Source organism: Triturus cristatus, chromosome 3_2 (genome assembly GCF_964204655.1).
Source record: "Triturus cristatus chromosome 3_2, aTriCri1.1, whole genome shotgun sequence".
Classification (NCBI taxonomy): domain Eukaryota; kingdom Metazoa; phylum Chordata; class Amphibia; order Caudata; family Salamandridae; genus Triturus; species Triturus cristatus.
Genome location: NC_140584.1, coordinates 753,425,490 through 753,444,237, shown reverse-complemented (window position 1 = coordinate 753,444,237; position 18,748 = coordinate 753,425,490).

The following is an 18,748-nucleotide window of genomic DNA, read 5'->3' as shown; positions in this document are numbered from 1 at the left end:
AATGGTGGTATGGGCCGTACCCACGCCCTCAGAGCGTGTGTACGGCCCGTACCACGCGTACCTCTACATCACCACAACAATGGTGGTACGGGCCGTACCCACGCCCTCAGAGCGTGGGTACAGCCCGTACCACGTGTACCCCTACATCACCACTACAATGGTGGTATGGTCCGTACCCACGCCCTCAGAGCGTGGGTACAGCCCGTACCACGTGTACCCCTACATCACCACTACAATGGTGGTATGGTCCGTACCCACGCCCTCAGAGCGTGGGTACGGCCCGTACCACCATTGTAGTGGTGAATTAGGAGTACGCGCCGTACCCACGCCCTCAGAGCGTGTGTACGGCCCATACCACGTGTACCCCTACATCACCACTACAATGGTGGTACGGCCCGTACCACCATTGTAGTGGTAGTGATGTAGGAGTATGCGCCGCACCCATGCCCTCAGAGCGTGTGTACGGCCTGTACCAAGCGTACCCCTACATCACCACTAAAATGGTGGTACGGTCCGTACCCACACCCTCAGAGCGTGGGTACGGCCCATACCACCATTGTAGTGGTGATGTAGGAGTACGCACCGTACCCACGCCCTCACAGCGTGGGTACGGCCCATACCACACGTACTCCTACATCACCACTCCAATGGTGGTACGGGCTGTACCCACGCCCTCAGAGCATAGGTACGGCCCGTGCCACGCGTACCCCTACATCACCACTCCAATGGTGGTACGGGCCGTACCCATGCCCTCAGAGCGTGTGTACGGCCCGTACCACACGTACCCCTACAACACCACTACAATGGTGGTACGGTCCATACCCACGCCCTCAGAGCGTGGGTATGGCCCGTACCACCATTGTAATGGTGATGTAGGAGTACGCGCCGTACCACGCGTACCCCTACATCACCACTCCAATGGTGGTACGGGCCGTACCCACGCCCTCAGAGCGTGGGTACGGCCCGTACCACGCGTACCCCTACATCACCACTCCAATGGTGGTACGGGCTGTACCCACGCCCTCAGAGCGTGGGTACGGCCCGTACCACGCGTACCCCTACATCACCACTACAATGGTGGTACGGGCCATACCCACGCTTTGAGGGCGTGGTTACAGGCCGTACCACCATTGTAGTGGTGATGGGTACGCGTACGCGGGGATTGGTGGACACGCCCCCCGAAGTGACCAGACCCTTGAGGTAATGTATGGCCAGTATATGGTATTTTTTAAATTAGGTAGAGGTTATGTTTCCTGCCCCTCATCCCCCTCTTTGCCCCTGGGTGTTGTGCTGACCTTCTGCGGCGTGCGCGGTGGTTTTGGTGCACCAGGTTGTAGGCTAGGAGGGCCGGGATGACACGTAGGATGGGGTACATGGCTGTCCGTCGCGTACCGCTGCTCCTTCTTCGCGTCATCCTCAATTTCCCGGGAGTTTTTGGCTGCCGTAAAAAATGATCCGTGCGGAGTGACGTAGGCACGAATCGTACTTGCTGGTCCGTAGAACGCTGCCTGACTCCGTCCGGAAGTCACGTACGCGATGTCCCGGATCGGAATTGTGGGTATTGTTTCATCGCACGTAGTTTTTTACGAATCGTACGGAAATGGTATTTCTTTTTTAATTTAAATCTTTTTATTAGGTATTTTGACATTTTTATATATATACAGGGCACAGTACGTTATCAGCGATAGAAAAGAAAAAAACAGTTCAAACAAAAAAGAGAAAAAGAAAAATAGTGGCAGAAATGCATTCAGTAAAGGGTAAGTACAATAGGTCAAAAGAAAAATACAATCATTAATTGCAACACCTACTATCCCCATCTCTAACGCATTACAAACTGTGCGGCTTCTAGGCAACAGAGCATAAATAATAAACATAATAAACATAATAAACATAGTTAACTGGCCTATTTACCTCATTAAACTAAATTAGCGATTTCCTTCTTTCCACCTAGTGATAGGATCCCAGATTATCCTGCCCAATTTCCTCCCTTTTTTTCCTTTCCTAGCATATATCTCCTTCTCAAGGTGATACACGAAAAGTAGTTTAGCAAGCCATTGATGATACGTGGGCGGTAAGGGATTGAGCCAAGCCGAGGCCAAGCACAATCTATAAACTGCAGCGGCTACAAACAAAAACTCTCCCCCTGCCTGCATCCCTCCTTCCTCCTCATTTATGCCTAACAAAATAATTGGGGGAGTTAACGAAAAGGCATTAATTCCCAAAACAGTCATTATAAAGTTCTCAACTTCTTTCTTCAGCATACCTAAGTGAGGGCACGTAGCAAACACATGTTCTAAGTCTGCTACATCACTTCCACATCTAAAGCATTTTGTTCCTAAAGTTCCTCCCCATTGGGCTATTTGCAGGGAGTTGCACTTTTGTTGTGCTGACCTGTGTCTACATTTCCTTTGTTGGTGACGGATCCCTTCAACTATGGCCATGCCTGCTCAGCAATGTCTCCGGCTGCATCGTCTGTGCCATCCTTGCTAGTCACTGTACTTGTGTATTGAGTATGTTGTAATGCCTTAATGGCGACATTCACCATTTTCCGCACTATGCATGTGTGTTATCCCAGCCTAGCACACAATCGGTACTTGTTCTGCAGGGTATTTGGGCACCTGACTGACGATTGTGGGCATTGTATCTGTGGGAACTCCACCCTATTCCTTCCATGAGAGGCAATATTATGGTGGCTGTCCCAGCACCTGTACATTCCTATCAGTCCTGGGATGTGCGTGACAGTGTGTGTTCCCTTTGGCTCTCTTAGTTTAGTGGGCATTGACATGAGTATACAGTCTTGTGGCATGATCTCTGTGTGTGTATAGTGCTGCATCCGCCAGGGGTGGGTATGCATGTGTCATTTGTCCTCACACCCACATGTGTTGTGTCATGCAGTGGGGGAAATACATCCATCCTCATGGGAGTGGGACACTGCTGTCAGTGATGTGTTGTTATGGCACTATCAACATAGTCGAACATTAGGGATGCGTACATACACCCATGGAGTTGTGCTCATCTGATCATGATGCCCACCCCTCACATGTCTCTGGCCACTGCTGGGAGTGATATGCACCCACCCCTCACATGTCTCTGTCCACTGCTGGAGTCCTCTGCACCCACCCCTCACATGTCTCTGTCCACTGCTGGGAGTGATAGGCACCCACCCCTTACATGTCTCTGTCCACTGCTGGGAGTGATAAGCACCCACCCCCATGTCTCTGTCGCCTGCTGGGAGTCCTCTGCACCCACCCCTCACATGTTTCTGTCCACTGCTGGGAGTGATAGGCACCCACCCCATGTCTCTGTCGCCTGCTGGGAGTCCTCTGCACCCACCCCTCACATGTCTCTGTCCACTGCTGGGATTGATAGGCACCCACCCCCATGTCTCTGTCGCCTGCTGGGAGTCCTCTGCACCCGCCCCTCATATGTCTCTGTCCACTGCTTGGAGTGATATGCACCCACCCCTCACATGTCTCTGTCCACTGCTGGGAGTGATATGCACCCACCCCTCACATATCTCTGTCCACTGCTGGGAGTCATAGGCACCCACCCCTCACATGTCTCTGTCCACTGCTGGGAGTGATAGGCACCCACCCCCATGTCTCTGTCACCTGCTGGGAGTCCTCTGCACCCACCCCCCACATGTCTCTGTCCACTGCTGGGAGTGATAGGCACCCACCCCTCACATGTCTCTGTCCACTGCTAGGAGTGATATGCACCCACCCCTCACATGTCTCTGGCCACTGCTGGGAGTGATATGCACCCACCCCTCACATGCCTCTGACCACTGCTGGGAGTGATAGGCACCCACCCCTCACATGTCTCTGTCCACTGCTGGGAGTGATAGGCACCCACCCCCATGTCTCTGTCGCCTGCTGGGAGTCCTCTGCACCCACCCCTCACATGTCTCTGTCCACTGCTGGGAGTGATATGCACCCACCCCTCACATGTCTCTGTCCACTGCTGGGACTCCTAGGCAGACACCCACCCACTCACCCGCACCCTTGGTGCTGTACACTGCTGTCCTGGCCATGAACACACCCCAATATACTGGTTATATGCTGCACCGGGCCCTAAGCCAACATTCGTGGCATGTGTATGCCTTGTATCACTTATGTACTGGTGCCCTAGAGATACGGGTGATGCGGTCCGTACCCCCGCTCTGAGGGCGTGGGTACGGCCCGTACTACGCGTACCCCTACATCACCACTACAATGGTGGTATGGGCCGTACCCACGCCCTCAGAGCGTGTGTACGGCCCGTACCACGCGTACCCCTACATCACCACAACAATGGTGGTACGGGCCGTACCCACGCCCTCAGAGCGTGGGTACAGCCCGTACCACGTGTACCCCTACATCACCACTACAATGGTGGTATGGTCCGTACCCACGCCCTCAGAGCGTGGGTACGGCCCGTACCACCATTGTAGTGGTGAATTAGGAGTACGCGCCGTACCCACGCCCTCAGAGCGTGTGTACGGCCCATACCACGTGTACCCCTACATCACCACTACAATGGTGGTACGGCCCGTACCACCATTGTAGTGGTAGTGATGTAGGAGTATGCGCCGCACCCATGCCCTCAGAGCGTGTGTACGGCCTGTACCAAGCGTACCCCTACATCACCACTAAAATGGTGGTACGGTCCGTACCCACACCCTCAGAGCGTGGGTACGGCCCATACCACCATTGTAGTGGTGATGTAGGAGTACGCACCGTACCCACGCCCTCACAGCGTGGGTACGGCCCATACCACACGTACTCCTACATCACCACTCCAATGGTGGTACGGGCTGTACCCACGCCCTCAGAGCATAGGTACGGCCCGTGCCACGCGTACCCCTACATCACCACTCCAATGGTGGTACGGGCCGTACCCATGCCCTCAGAGCGTGTGTACGGCCCGTACCACACGTACCCCTACAACACCACTACAATGGTGGTACGGTCCATACCCACGCCCTCAGAGCGTGGGTACGGCCCGTACCACCATTGTAATGGTGATGTAGGAGTACGCGCCGTACCACGCGTACCCCTACATCACCACTCCAATGGTGGTACGGGCCGTACCCACGCCCTCAGAGCGTGGGTACAGCCCGTACCACGCGTACCCCTACATCACCACTCCAATGGTGGTACGGGCTGTACCCACGCCCTCAGAGCGTGGGTACGGCCCGTACCACGCGTACCCCTACATCACCACTACAATGGTGGTACGGGCCATACCCACGCTTTGAGGGCGTGGTTACAGGCCGTACCACCATTGTAGTGGTGATGGGTACGCGTACGCGGGGATTGGTGGACACGCCCCCCGAAGTGACCAGACCCTTGAGGTAATGTATGGCCAGTATATGGTATTTTTTAAATTAGGTAGAGGTTATGTTTCCTGCCCCTCATCCCCCTCTTTGCCCCTGGGTGTTGTGCTGACCTTCTGCGGCGTGCGCGGTGGTTTTGGTGCACCAGGTTGTAGGCTAGGAGGGCCGGGATGACACGTAGGATGGGGTACATGGCTGTCCGTCGCGTACCGCTGCTCCTTCTTCGCGTCATCCTCAATTTCCCGGGAGTTTTTGGCTGCCGTAAAAAATGATCCGTGCGGAGTGACGTAGGCACGAATCGTACTTGCTGGTCCGTAGAACGCTGCCTGACTCCGTCCGGAAGTCACGTACGCGATGTCCCGGATCGGAATTGTGGGTATTGTTTCATCGCACGTAGTTTTTTACGAATCGTACGGAAATGGTATTTCTGTACGAATCGTACTTGCTGGTTTGTAAGGAGCATTTCCCGGGTACGAGTCGTACGGAGAATACGCTCCGTACGACCATTCGTACCCGGGTTTTACAGGATCGGAATCGGCACCTTAATGTTTAAAGTATATGTACCCAAAATTAGAACATCTTATGTATGGAAACAAAGGCTATCTGTATTTTCTATATTCTCACTATATTTGTAATAATGACTCACTGAGATCCCCAATTACGAATAATTCCCTAATGTTTCAACTCAACCAAAGTATAAGAAAATGCACGCTTTCACCCACTTATCTAAAGAAAAAAGAAACCTCCACCACTGTAATGGAAAAAATGAAAGAGTTAAGAGAAGTAGATTGTTTCGTCTGATTAATAAATTATTCAAAGAAAGAGAAAAAGAGTGGAAAGGAAGTTGCTCATAATATCCATATTCAATTATAATATCCAAACTACTAATTATTTATCCCACAAAGCTAAAGAATGAAACATATTACATAATCGTAATTAAAAAACATTATCATGTCTATACTCAGTATAAGGACAAGGCATCTTTTAAAGATATGTATAAGAGGAACATTATCAAGAACGCATAAGGACTAAATCTCATTTTTGTTGATTTTACCCTGATTTGAATCATAATAAAGATACATACGTACATCTCATTTTTACTTAAGTAGATCACATTTTGGTTGATTTTACCCTGATTTGAATCATAATAAAGATACATACGTACAAATCCAGAATAATTGTCTCCACACAGTAATGGGACATAATCCAGTCAATTTCAACATTTGTGAATCAAATACCGCTTAATATAGATAAGCTAATACTTATCAGTAAGGACACAAACGAATACAAAAGCCTAAATACGTATTAATCATGATATCTAAGAACTTCCAGTAAATATCACTATAATTCCATTACAAACAATCATTGTCCCAAAAAATATTGAAATTCGTTATCTATATTCATCCCCATTTCTACCGCTTTCAATTTTATTATCCAGATCACTTCTCTGCGTCTAAGTGATAACTGTCTGTTGCCACCTCTTTTATCCTGTTGAATATGATCAATGCCATGGAAGCTAAAGGTGTGCTTGTCCTTATTATCATAATTTTGTACTGCATGAGCTGCAATAGGATAACGTGTATCTCCATTTTTCCAAGCTCTAAAATGTTTAGTCATCCTATTGCGTAGTCTTCTAATTGTGCTTCCCACATAGATCATTTTACAGGAACACACGATCACATATATGACATAATTAGTATCACAATTAATGAACATATTAATTTTATGTGTTCCCGTATCATTATAGTTAAAGATGTTACCTTATTTTTAGGCCACCTACAAGAGCTACATTTTCCACATTTATAGAATCCTTTTAAATATATACCAAGCCAGTTCACATTATCTCGCTTTCTCGGGTAACTAGGGCTAACTATATTTGCTAATGTTTGCCCTTTCCTAAAAGTCAAACTGCGTTTATCATTCAGAAACGGCGAAATGTCCTTATCCATTTTAAGCAAATGCCCATATTTGTTAAGTATTGAGTACAGTTTATAGCTATCACTATTAAAATTGGTGATTAGTATAATCTTATCTATACCTTCCCTTATTTGATCTCTATTCTTGTTCACAAGAGTACGTTCTCTAGTCAATTTTTGTGCCCTAAGTCTAGCATCATTGATCACTTGACGTTTATATCCTCTAGCAGTAAATCTCGGTGTCATATCCTCCAAATTCTTATCAAAGTCCATCTGGACTGAACAATTCCTCCTTGCCCTCAACATCTCGCAATACAATATGACATTGATTTGGCTCCTGGGATGACGCACGTAATAATGAATTACAACTTGTCTCTTTACGATACATTTTACTACACAATTTGCCCTCATTAACAAAAAACTCTACATCTAAAAAGATGATACGATTCATGTCATATTGTGTAGTAAAGCTGAGATTCCGATCATTGTCATTCAAAAAAATAAAAAATTCCTCTAATTCACTAGTGGTTCCTGTCCAAATCAGTAAACAGTCATCAATAAACCGTCCCCAAAAATAGATATTGTCAATCCACTTGCTGCCCTTTGGGCCCCAGATCCACTCCGCCTCAAACCAACCCATGTAAAGGTTGGCAAAGGACGGAGCGAATCTGGAACCCATCGCAGTACCAAGTCGTTGCCTGTACCATTTATTATTAAAATAAGAAAACATTATTCTGAAGTGCAATCTCAGTCATTTCCAATAACATCTTCATATGATCAAAGTATTCAGCTGGACGTTTATTGAGAAAAGTCTCTAATGCCTGCAATACTAAATGGTGGTGAATATTAGTATACAATGATACTACATCTAATGTTGCCATAATCATTCCAGTATCCCAGGAGATGTCGCTCATAATATTTAAAACACGCTTAGTATCTTGAATGTATGAAGGTAAATTGTGAACAAAAGGTCTCAACAATCTATCTATAAACTGTGAAATTCTTTCCGTTGGTCCCCCAATACCCGAGATAATAGGTCTGCCCGGTGGTTTCTCCCTATTCTTATGAATTTTGGGTAAACTATACATACACGGTGATCTGGGACAATCAACTAATAGATAGTTATATTCATCAGAATTTATTAAGGCTTGATCATACCATCCCTTTAATTTCTTATTAATCATGATTTTCAATTCCTATAAGGGATTAGCTGTTAAACATTCATAATATTTATCATTTTTGATAGATGGAGGCCTGTTAGGGACAGTTGTCTTCCATCTTTCACAATATGTTGGCAATGCATTGCGACTTTTGTCCCTTAAAAAGGACCAGGATTGCAATGCCAATATATGTGGGGAGCCCACAGGTGTCCATAAGAACACTGTCTGTTCCCATCCCCCAAAACCCTCAGCGGCCACTTGCACAGTAGAAGAAGCTGGCCACAACAGATAGGTACCACTCTGAGACTTATTACTGACTGACCAGGCCAGCCAGTTATCTGACACATCTGCCGGCAAATTACAAAGAAAATGGACTGCCCCTTTTCTGCCCACTTTTCATGATGAATCTCAAGGCCTCAATCTGCGTTTTAGGAGATGCAATGTCACTTGTGATGCACTTTTAGTCCTTTGCAATTTAAGACTTTCCCTTTGAAAAGCCTGTTATTTTATGAAGTGCAAAGCTTTCCTAAAAGAAACCCCCTTTAGTTCATCCATCACATTCTCACAATGCTGGCTGGCAATCTTCCTAGGCAGGTGTCCCAGCAGTCAACTAGATTAAAGGGTTTACAGACACTTCATTGCGGGTTAGGGCCTGGCTACTGCTGATTTAGGACCAGGATGCTGCTGAGTTAGGACCACTTCACTCAAGTTGGTCACATTCCTTCTTATTGTCATCATTAACGACAAATATCTTTCTAAGGGTGCATTGCCCCTATGCTGCAGCTCTCCCCCTCTAATCGTCCATGCACATAGATGCTGCACAGTCACAGACACTTTTCACCGCTCTTACTCATCGTGGGCTGGGCATCCGGAGAGACAGCCCACCCGGTCAGCTTGAGGCCTCCAGTCCTCTCATGCCTCTGTGTGATGCAGAAGGTAATGAGGCTCTTTCGCAGCCCCGGTGACCTGTGGTAGAAAACCAACTCACCCATAATTACTCCCGGGTTCTGCTCTTCCTCCATGGACCTGATGGGTGCCAGGTCCAGAGAACGTGCTAAATAAAACAATAGTGTTTCAGCTGAAGTTTGGTCTTATAAATAAATAACAAACAAATCTCAAAATATCAGAACTCCTGTCTGACCAAGTTTTGAGACCCTGCAGCTATTCACTGATGTGCAGATTGGTAGGCTTGGAGAATCAAATCCTCCTGAATCCCAATTGAAATTCAGCCAACAGTGCATACCTGTCCATGATGACCCGATTCTGTTACCTCTTCAAAGAGTTTAGCTATATAAATTATGAAATAGGGCGAACATAGAAGGGGCGGGAAAAAACGGAAATAGGGCAAATGTCAAAGGGGTGAATAGGATGCTCGTACCATCGCTGACTTAATTGAGGCATTGTTAATTGTTAACAGGTAATCCATAAGCACCTCTGCATGACCCCTCCTCCTTTTGATTTTGCTAACATTACTCTATTTGAAATACTTACAGGGGCTTTCAGCTAGCCCTATTTGTCTATATGCCTGTTACCTCCTCTCACCGCCCCCACTACTCAGCAGGAGCAGCGGTGCCACCGAGACACCAACGCCGTCTAGCAGGAAGAACAGCGGTCAGCAACGGCAAGGTAACTGCTGCTTAAATGGTTGAATTCGAACTCGGGGGCAGATTTATAACGGACTTGCGCCACTTTTACGCCGCCGTTGCGTCACTTTTGTGACGCAGCGGCTGTGTAAACCCTGCGCCATGTTGCGCCCCATTTACAACATGACGCATCTAGGGAGATGCGGCACGTTGTAAAGCTTGCGCCACATGTCGGCGTACCTGCACGGGGGGGCGTTCCGGCGCAGGAACGCCTCCGAAAAGTGGCTGAGTGAAATCTACAAGATTTCACTCAGTCACTTTTACGGCCATGCTGCGTCAAAACCCTGCGCCTGCTTGAAGCATGCGTAAGGATTGACGCAGCATTGTAACGATAGGGCACCCCCGAGCCTTGCTGGAGCTGCGTCGCGCTTGCGATGCAACTCCAGCAATGCGCCAACCTTCCGCCATCAGATGCGTCACACATCTGTTTATCCTTGCGCCACGATGCGCTGCATTGTAAATGCGGCACATCTATTGTGGCACAAGGGTAAACCTTCGTGACGCATCTTCCCTGGCGCATCCTTGCTGATTTGCAGGGATGCGCTAGGGAACGTAAATCTGCCCCTTGGTCTCTAAAGTTGGCGGTGTGTGTTTTATCTGTATTCCATTTTATTTATGTAACCAGCGCAGCACAAATGGGGGCCGCGTTTTTAATTTGTTTGTTGTTTATATTTTGGACAGTGCACCTTCATAGTAGCATGCACACCGCGCTTAATAAGTAAAATGTAAACTGCGCTTTTGTTTTCTGATGCGAATCACCCAAAGACAACTTTACAACGGAGGATGTCACATCCGATTTTTGCTGCTGCAGCGGGAAGTTTGAGTAAGGAATAAATATGAATACAGCCTAAGGTACAGGGAATTAAAGGTTTTAACCATAATTAGACAATTGTTTTTCCACGTGTCAACACTGGGCGCAGCCCACAGGGTCCATAGTTCGGACGCTGGCCACTAACCCACACCTCTCTCTCTCTCTATTCCTGGCACTCTCTCCATTGCTTTTTGCTGCACTCCCCAGCTCCTGGCACTGTGTCTATCTCTCCCGTCTCCTCTACATCCGTCCTCCCTGCCCTGTCCCCTTGATCGCAGTGTCTTTGTTCCCTTTGGAGTCCTATCGCCTCGGTGCTATTCCTCCACCCTCCCTTTCTTCCTCTCTATCCCTCATTCCCTCCCTCCCACTTGCTCTCTCTTCTTCCTTCATCTCTCCCTACTTCTCGGTCTCTCTATCCCCATGGTTCTCGCTCTTACTTCTCTCTCTCTCTCCCCCTCTTTCTTCACTCTCACACAGTATCCGTCTCCCCGCTCCCCTCCAAGTCTTCCTCTCTCTTCTTCCTCCTCCTCATCTTGGGCGGTGGTAGGGAGGCCCGAGGCCCTCTCTGAAAATGCGAGCTGGAAGTGACGTTAAGTGTGAAGCACCAAGGTGTGAACTGGGAGAAGAGGTGGGGGCGGGGTGGGCGGCAGGTAGAGGGTCAAAGGGGGCACTGGCTCTCAGAGAGGTGAGAAGGGGCGGGGAGCAATCTGAGCACAAAAACAACACCAGAGCAAGAGGTAGACGCTCCGCGGGGAGCCTGGTGTAAACCGAAGAAATGTGCACTTCTTAGCACTACAAAGCAGCCGAAGTGCGCCTTTCACTAGAGCCAACAAGCGGCTGCCATTGCCGGCTTAACAGACGGAAGAAAACAAATACAAGCATTTGCAATGCAATAGCTCTCGCATTTACGCGACTTTGAGCTATTCACATTGCAAATAACAATGCCTTTTATTTTTGGTTTCGTTTTTAAAACATAAATAAAAGGCATTCATTTACAGTGCCAATAGCTTAAACTCGCGTAAATGCGAGATTTATTGCATTGCAAATATTTGTTGCTATTTCCCACCACTCCCAGCTGGTTACTCCTTCCACATCATGCCTGCATATAGTTGGCTCTTACCGCAACAAGTAGGGCTCAGCCATCTTGTGTTCAATCATCACATGCATTAGAGAGGTCTGTTTACCAAACTAATATCAATATTTGACATAATGCAACTGCACGAGTAGGTAGCATAGAAATGTAAGGTACTGACAAGCCTCCCTCACCCGTCCATTGGTTGTATTAGGTCTACCCATTTAATATGTGGCTGTTTACCACCCATATTAATCTCCACAGAACCTGCTTGAGTTGGTAAATAACTTGTTAGGTGTGCTTATTGGACCATTATTAAACAAGTATTCAAAATTCTGCAGTACTATCATCTTGATGAGCAAAATTTAGCTCAGCAGTGATATGGGGAATAGTATCCACCATTCAACTTGCCCTCCAAGGGTCTCGAGAGCTGTCCCTAAATTCCATCTCAGTATTTCTGATTACTTGTATGTCCAGATATTTTACCCCATCTGCCCCCATTTAAGTGGGTATTCCCCAACAAATGTGACAGTACTGTCTGTAAGTGGGAATAGCTCTGATTTATTCCAGTTGAACAGTAAACTGGAGTAGTCACCAAATGTAAGTACATTTCTAATGATTGGAGCTATGCTGATATTTGGGTTTTGGACACACAATATAATATCAACACTTACGGATATCAAAAGAGATTTCCCTCTGATATAGATACTGTGGGAAACTCATGAATAAGTGAGCTAGGGGCTCGATTGCTAGGTTGAATATTGGGTGGATATGGACATCCCTGTAGAGTACCTCTGCAATGTACACTACATCTAAGTAGAGGCTGTTAACTTTTACACAGTTCGTTGGGAGCCTTATATTGTAGATTTATCAGGTCTAAAAATACTTGCCGAAGGCACATACACCTTAGCACTTCCTGCATGAATGGCCTTTCCTAAGCATCAAAAGCCTCTTGGCCTCTGCAGATAAGTGATGTTCTACCTGGCGTATGGTGGCCATTAATGTGCATACATTGGGGAGTTTAAACATCTCACCCTCAACCTAGGTGGTATTGACATTGTTTAAGCATTTTGCTATTCGTAGGAAGCAAAACTAGAATGGGAGGACTGTAAATGCTCATAGTATTGCCTGAAAATTTGGAAAATGTCCTGGGGGATTTTGTTATCAAACCATTGTTGGCAGTGATAACCAGTACATGTGAATCACAATTCCAAGCCCTAGAGTCCCATCCTAACATTTTGCAATGGTTGTTCCCCCTCCCCAATGGTCTGATTTGGGCATGTTTGCTGAGATATAATCCACTCCGATCAGTGTTCTCTCTAAATTCCTTTAGTGTATTTTGTATTTTACTTAATTTGCATTATCTTTGTTAGAGTTGTATGCATTTTTGACCTGTCTTAGCTCATTCTCCGGTGTTCCTAGCCATGCACAAAGAAACCTAAGAACACCTTCTCCTTTGGAGATGCATATACACATACAGGGGCCGATTCCAATCCTGGAAAAAGGCTGTACGAATTGTTGTACGGAGCGTTTTCCCCGTACGACTCGTACCCGGTAAACTTTCCGTACAACCTAGGAAGTACGATTCGTACAGAAAGCCTATTTCCGTACGTTTCGTTCAAAAGACCGTACGGGTAAAAAAAACCAACGATTCTGATCCGGAACAGCTTGTACGCGACGTCCGGCGTATTCAAGCAGCGGTTTCTGGCCCAGCAAGTACGATTCGTCCCTACATCACTCTGTACGGATCTTTTTTTATGGGAGCCAAACAGAGCCGGAAAAGCAGAGTCCTACGCGAACCGCTACGCAACGGAGCCCCGGTACGCGACGTACACACCATGAACCCCATCGTACGTGTCATCCCGGTCCTCCTAGCCTACAACCTGGTGCACCGGACCCGACGCACGCGCTGCAGAAGGTGAGAACAATGCCCAGGGGCCAGGGTGGGGGTGAGGGGCAGGAAACATACCCCATACCCAAATCCAAACCTATAATATGGAGCCCATACATTACCACCAGGGTCTGGTCACTTGGGGGGCGTGGCCAGCAACCTCTGCATACCGCAACAACGGAAGTGAACGTGTACGGTGTGTTACACACGTACCCGTATGGCACCAGTACAATAGTGATACGGACCATACACATGCAATTAATGCGTGGGTACGGTGCGTTTCACACGTACCCGTACGGATACCAGTAGAATAGTGATACGGACCGTACACACGCAATGAATGCGTGGGTACAGTGCGTTTCACACGTACTCGTACGGGCACCAGTAAAATAGTGATACGGACCGTACACACGCAATGAATGCGTGGGTACGGTGCGTTTCACACGTACCCCTACGGCACCAGTAGAATAGTGATACGGACCGTACACACGCAATGAATGCGCGGGTACGGTGCGTTTCACACATACCCGTACGGCACCAGTAGAATACTGATATGGACCGTGCACACGCAATGAATGCGTGGGTATGGTGCATTTCACACGTATCCCTACGGCACCAGTAGAATAGTGATACAGACCGTACACACGCAATGAATGCGTGGGTACGGTGCGTTTCACACATACCCGTACGGCACCAGTAGAATACTGATACGGACCGTACACACGCAATGAATACGTGGGTACGGTGCGTTTCACACGTACCCGTATGGCACCAGTAGAATAGTGATACGGACCGTGCACATGCAATGAATGCGTGGGTACGGTGCGTTTCACACGTACCCGTTAGGCACCAGTAGAATAGTGATACAGACCATACACACGCAATGAGTGCATGGGTATGGTGCGTTTCACACGTACCCCTACGGACACCAGTACAATAGTGATACGATGCGTATACATGCAATGAATGTGGGGGTACGGTGCGTTTCACATGTACCCGTACGGCACCAATAGAATAGTGATACGGACCGTACACACGCAACGAATGCGGGGGTACTGTGCGTTTCACACGTACCCCAACGGCACCAATACAATAGTGATACGAGGCGTACACATGCCAGGAATTGAGGGCTACGAGTCGCACAAGGATGTCCATCAAGTACTTGTCATTTGCATACTTTCATGTGCAGGCCCTAGGTGTGTCAGCCAGTGATATTGCACAGGTCATCTCACCTAGTTGCAGAATTGATGTGTGATGACCTGTGTACACATGTCATGTGTGATGGGGCACTATGTGGCACACATCACCTTGCAACTTGCCACATGTGTGTCTGTAGTCCAACTGTGTCATGCACAGCAGCAATGGGATGGCACAGTCATCACCACCCGCACCTGTCTCCTGATGCCAGGGACAGGGACACTCTATCAACTGACATGTCACGATCAGCGTGCCCCTATGTGACTATGTCAGGTGTGTGTCATGTATTCCCATGAGCTTGCTGTTAGTGTTCCGTCAACTGCATCTGCTGTTGGTGCATCCAACATGGGTCTGTGTGGAGATGGGCATGGCACACATCTACGCACACCATGCCACATGTGGATTCCCACAGCTGTAGGGTCTGTGTGCATTGGACATCATATTTTCCCAGGCATACATGTCTGCATCGTCTCAATGGCTGTGTTTATTTGTTGTCACGTGTACCCCTTCATCGCAATGTGTTTCATATGTACATTTGACATTCCATGTGACCTGTGCCTTGCAGTCAACTGTCTGGATGAGATAACATCCTTCCAATGCAGCTATGTGGATGTGTGTCACTCCGGTGATATCTCTGGCTGTTCACTCAGACTTGTCCCCAGCTCATTTCAGGGCATGTCATGTAGACTTGACAATCAACCGGTGTATCTGGCTTTTCGAGGGAGTGCCAGCAAGCTGGCATATGTGTCCTGGATGTATAGCACACACCAGACTCCATAGTTACCTGATGTTTAGTAGCAGTTTTGCATGTGCTATGTTCAATGACATTGATGTTGGCAGTCTTTCAATCTTCATTATTCCTAACAATGACTTGCAGGGCACCGCCTGTCCAACGACCAATGCCAGACTTGGCTGCCATGAGGGAACATGCCTCCATCCGATGTTACAGATTCACTCGACAGTTGATTGAGGACTTGACCGACAAGCTGGCACCACACCTCCAACCGCGACACAGGTATCCTACTGCGCTGACCCCCAAGATGAAGGTTGTTAGAAAAACCCACTCCCACACCGGAAGGGTGGTGGTGGTGTTCTCCCAGACACGCTGTGGGGGCTTGGCTCGAGCGGTAAGGAAGGCACCGTGTTAAGCATACGCAATACCCACACAATAACCATGCGTGCATCCGTTCCAAAAACGACACTACACCTTAAAAATTATGAAAATATCTCTGTGTTTATCTTCTTTTCTCTTAGTTACTGATTAAATAAATAATAATACAATCACAGTACACAAGCTTCTCCTTAGAAAGTGCAGGTCAAATAAATAATAACACTTTACAGGTGCAATAAATAGGATCAGGTCAAATAAATACTGTGAGGGAATAAATAGGGCAATAAATACATTACAGGAATAACTTAGATAAATACAATAAATACAGTACCCTCAATAAATAATATCAGCCAACAATGACATTTGTAAAATCGGATCACATTTAAAATACTATGGCTCGATGACAGTTCTTGACGACGCCGGTAGGCGGTTCCGGTTCGATGTCGGTGGCCTCGGCTCGATGTCGACCTCCGGTTCGATGACGTCGGGCAGTCTTGGCTCGATGTCGACTTCGGGCGGCTCCGGTTCGATGACGTCGGCCGGCCTTGGCTCGATGTCGACTTCCGTCGGCTCCGGAGTGCGATCTCCACTCCCGACCTCCGGTGCTCCTCTCCTCGGGTTCCGGTGACTCCGGAGTGCGACCTCCACTCCCGACCTCCGGCACGATTCTCTTCAGGTTCCGGCGACTCCGGAGTGCGATCTCCACTCCCGACCTCTGGCACGCTTCACCTTGGTCTCCGGCGACTCCGGAGGGTGGACTTCACTCCCCCGTCGACGCCGCACACTCGACCTCGGGTGACTTCCTCCTCGACCTCTGGTACTCTCTACGACCTCCGTCGGCGCCCTCTCTCGACCTCTGGCGGCTCCGGGTACGACGTCTGCTTTCCAGTCAGCGCCGCTTCTCCACCTCGGGCTCCAGGTCTCTAGGCTTCTCGACGTCGGTCTTCAGGGAAACCAATAAACAGGTCAGGTTCTTGCTTTTCTTTACTTCTAAGGCCTGTTCCTGCTGTCCAGGTCCTTAAGATGGTTTTTCTTGCTTTTTCCCACACAGGGCTCCAGGCTGGGCTCAGTCAGTAGGGACTAGTATCAAGGGTGGGTTTATGGACCCCACTCCAGGCACAAGTTTCCACCCCTGCTGCCTCACTCCTTCCTCCTTCAGGTTTCTGCTGCTCTCACTTCACCAGTCAGGTGCCAACTGCCAGCTCCAACTGTCAACTCTGGCTTAGCTTCCCAACATTCTAAACCGCCTCCAACTGTCACAGGGTTCCAGAATGTTGCAGAAGGTTCTAGTAGGTTCCAGTGGGTTCTGATGATGTCACAGGTGGCCACCATTTTGTGCTCCAGGCCCTCAGACAGAAGTTCCAGGGGTAGATAAAATGGCTCCCTGAATCTGCATCAATACTAAAAAGTCTGGTGGTTCCCAAAAAGGAAAAATACTAACAGGGTTTGAGGCAAAAGTGGGACAAAATAAATAATGATGAGGAGGGACCACCCAAAGGGCTGACAGGTCTAACACGCGTCCCCCCCAGCTGAAAGTGGGGAGAGCTACCCAACCCCTTGGGAGTTCTCATCACTAAGGCGGAAATACCTTGAGAGACCGTCTGCATTGGCGTGGTCCACTCCAGGCCGATGTTCCACCTGAAAGTCCATTCCCTGTAGGGAAATAGACCACCTCAACAACTTGGGATTCTCCCCCTTCATCTGCATCAGCCAACGAAGGGGTCTGTGGTCGGTCTGAACTAGGAAGTGCGAGCCAAACAGGTATGGCCGCAACTTCTTCAGAGCCCATACCACTGCAAAGGCTTCACGCTCTATTGCACTCCACTTCTGTTCCCTGGGAAGTAGTCTCCGGGATAGGAAGACCACGGGTTGATCCAGACCCTCTTCATTGAGTTGCGATAACACTGCCCCAATGCCATGTTCTGATGCATCCGTCTGGACAATGAACTCCTTGGAAAAGTCTGGGGCCCTTAAGACCGGGGCATCGCACATGGCTTTCTTCAGTCTCACAAAGGCCTGCTGACAAGCCTCCGTCCAGACTACCCGTCGAGGTTGTTTCTTGGACGTGAGCTCCGTGAGGGGGGCTACAATGGTACCGTACCCCTTCAAGAAGCGGCGGTAATATCCCGTGAGGTCCAGAAAAGCTCGGACCTCAGTCTGTGTCTTGGGGGGTTCCCAGGCCATGATGGCCTCGATCTTCGCCTGGAGGGGTTGCACCGCTCCCCTACCCACCAAGTGTCCAAGGTACACTACCGACCCCTGCCCGATCTGGCACTTGCTGGCCTTGATCGTCAATCCAGCTTGTCTCAGGGCCTGGAGAACAGCTTGCAGGTGACGCAAGTGATCCTCCCAGCTGTTACTGAAGACGGCTATGTCATCCAGATAAGCAGCAGAGAAACTCTCCATTCCGGTGAGGATCTGGTTTACCAGGCGCTGAAACGTGGCAGGTGCGTTCTTGAGCCCAAAGGGCATCACACAGAACTGGTAGTGGCCATTGGGCGTGGAGAAGGCTGACCTTTCCCTTGCTCCATCAGTCAAAGAGATCTGCCAGTACCCAGAAGTAAGGTCAAAGGTACTTAGATATTGGGCAGCTCCCAGCCGGTCAATCAATTCATCCGCCCTAGGGATCG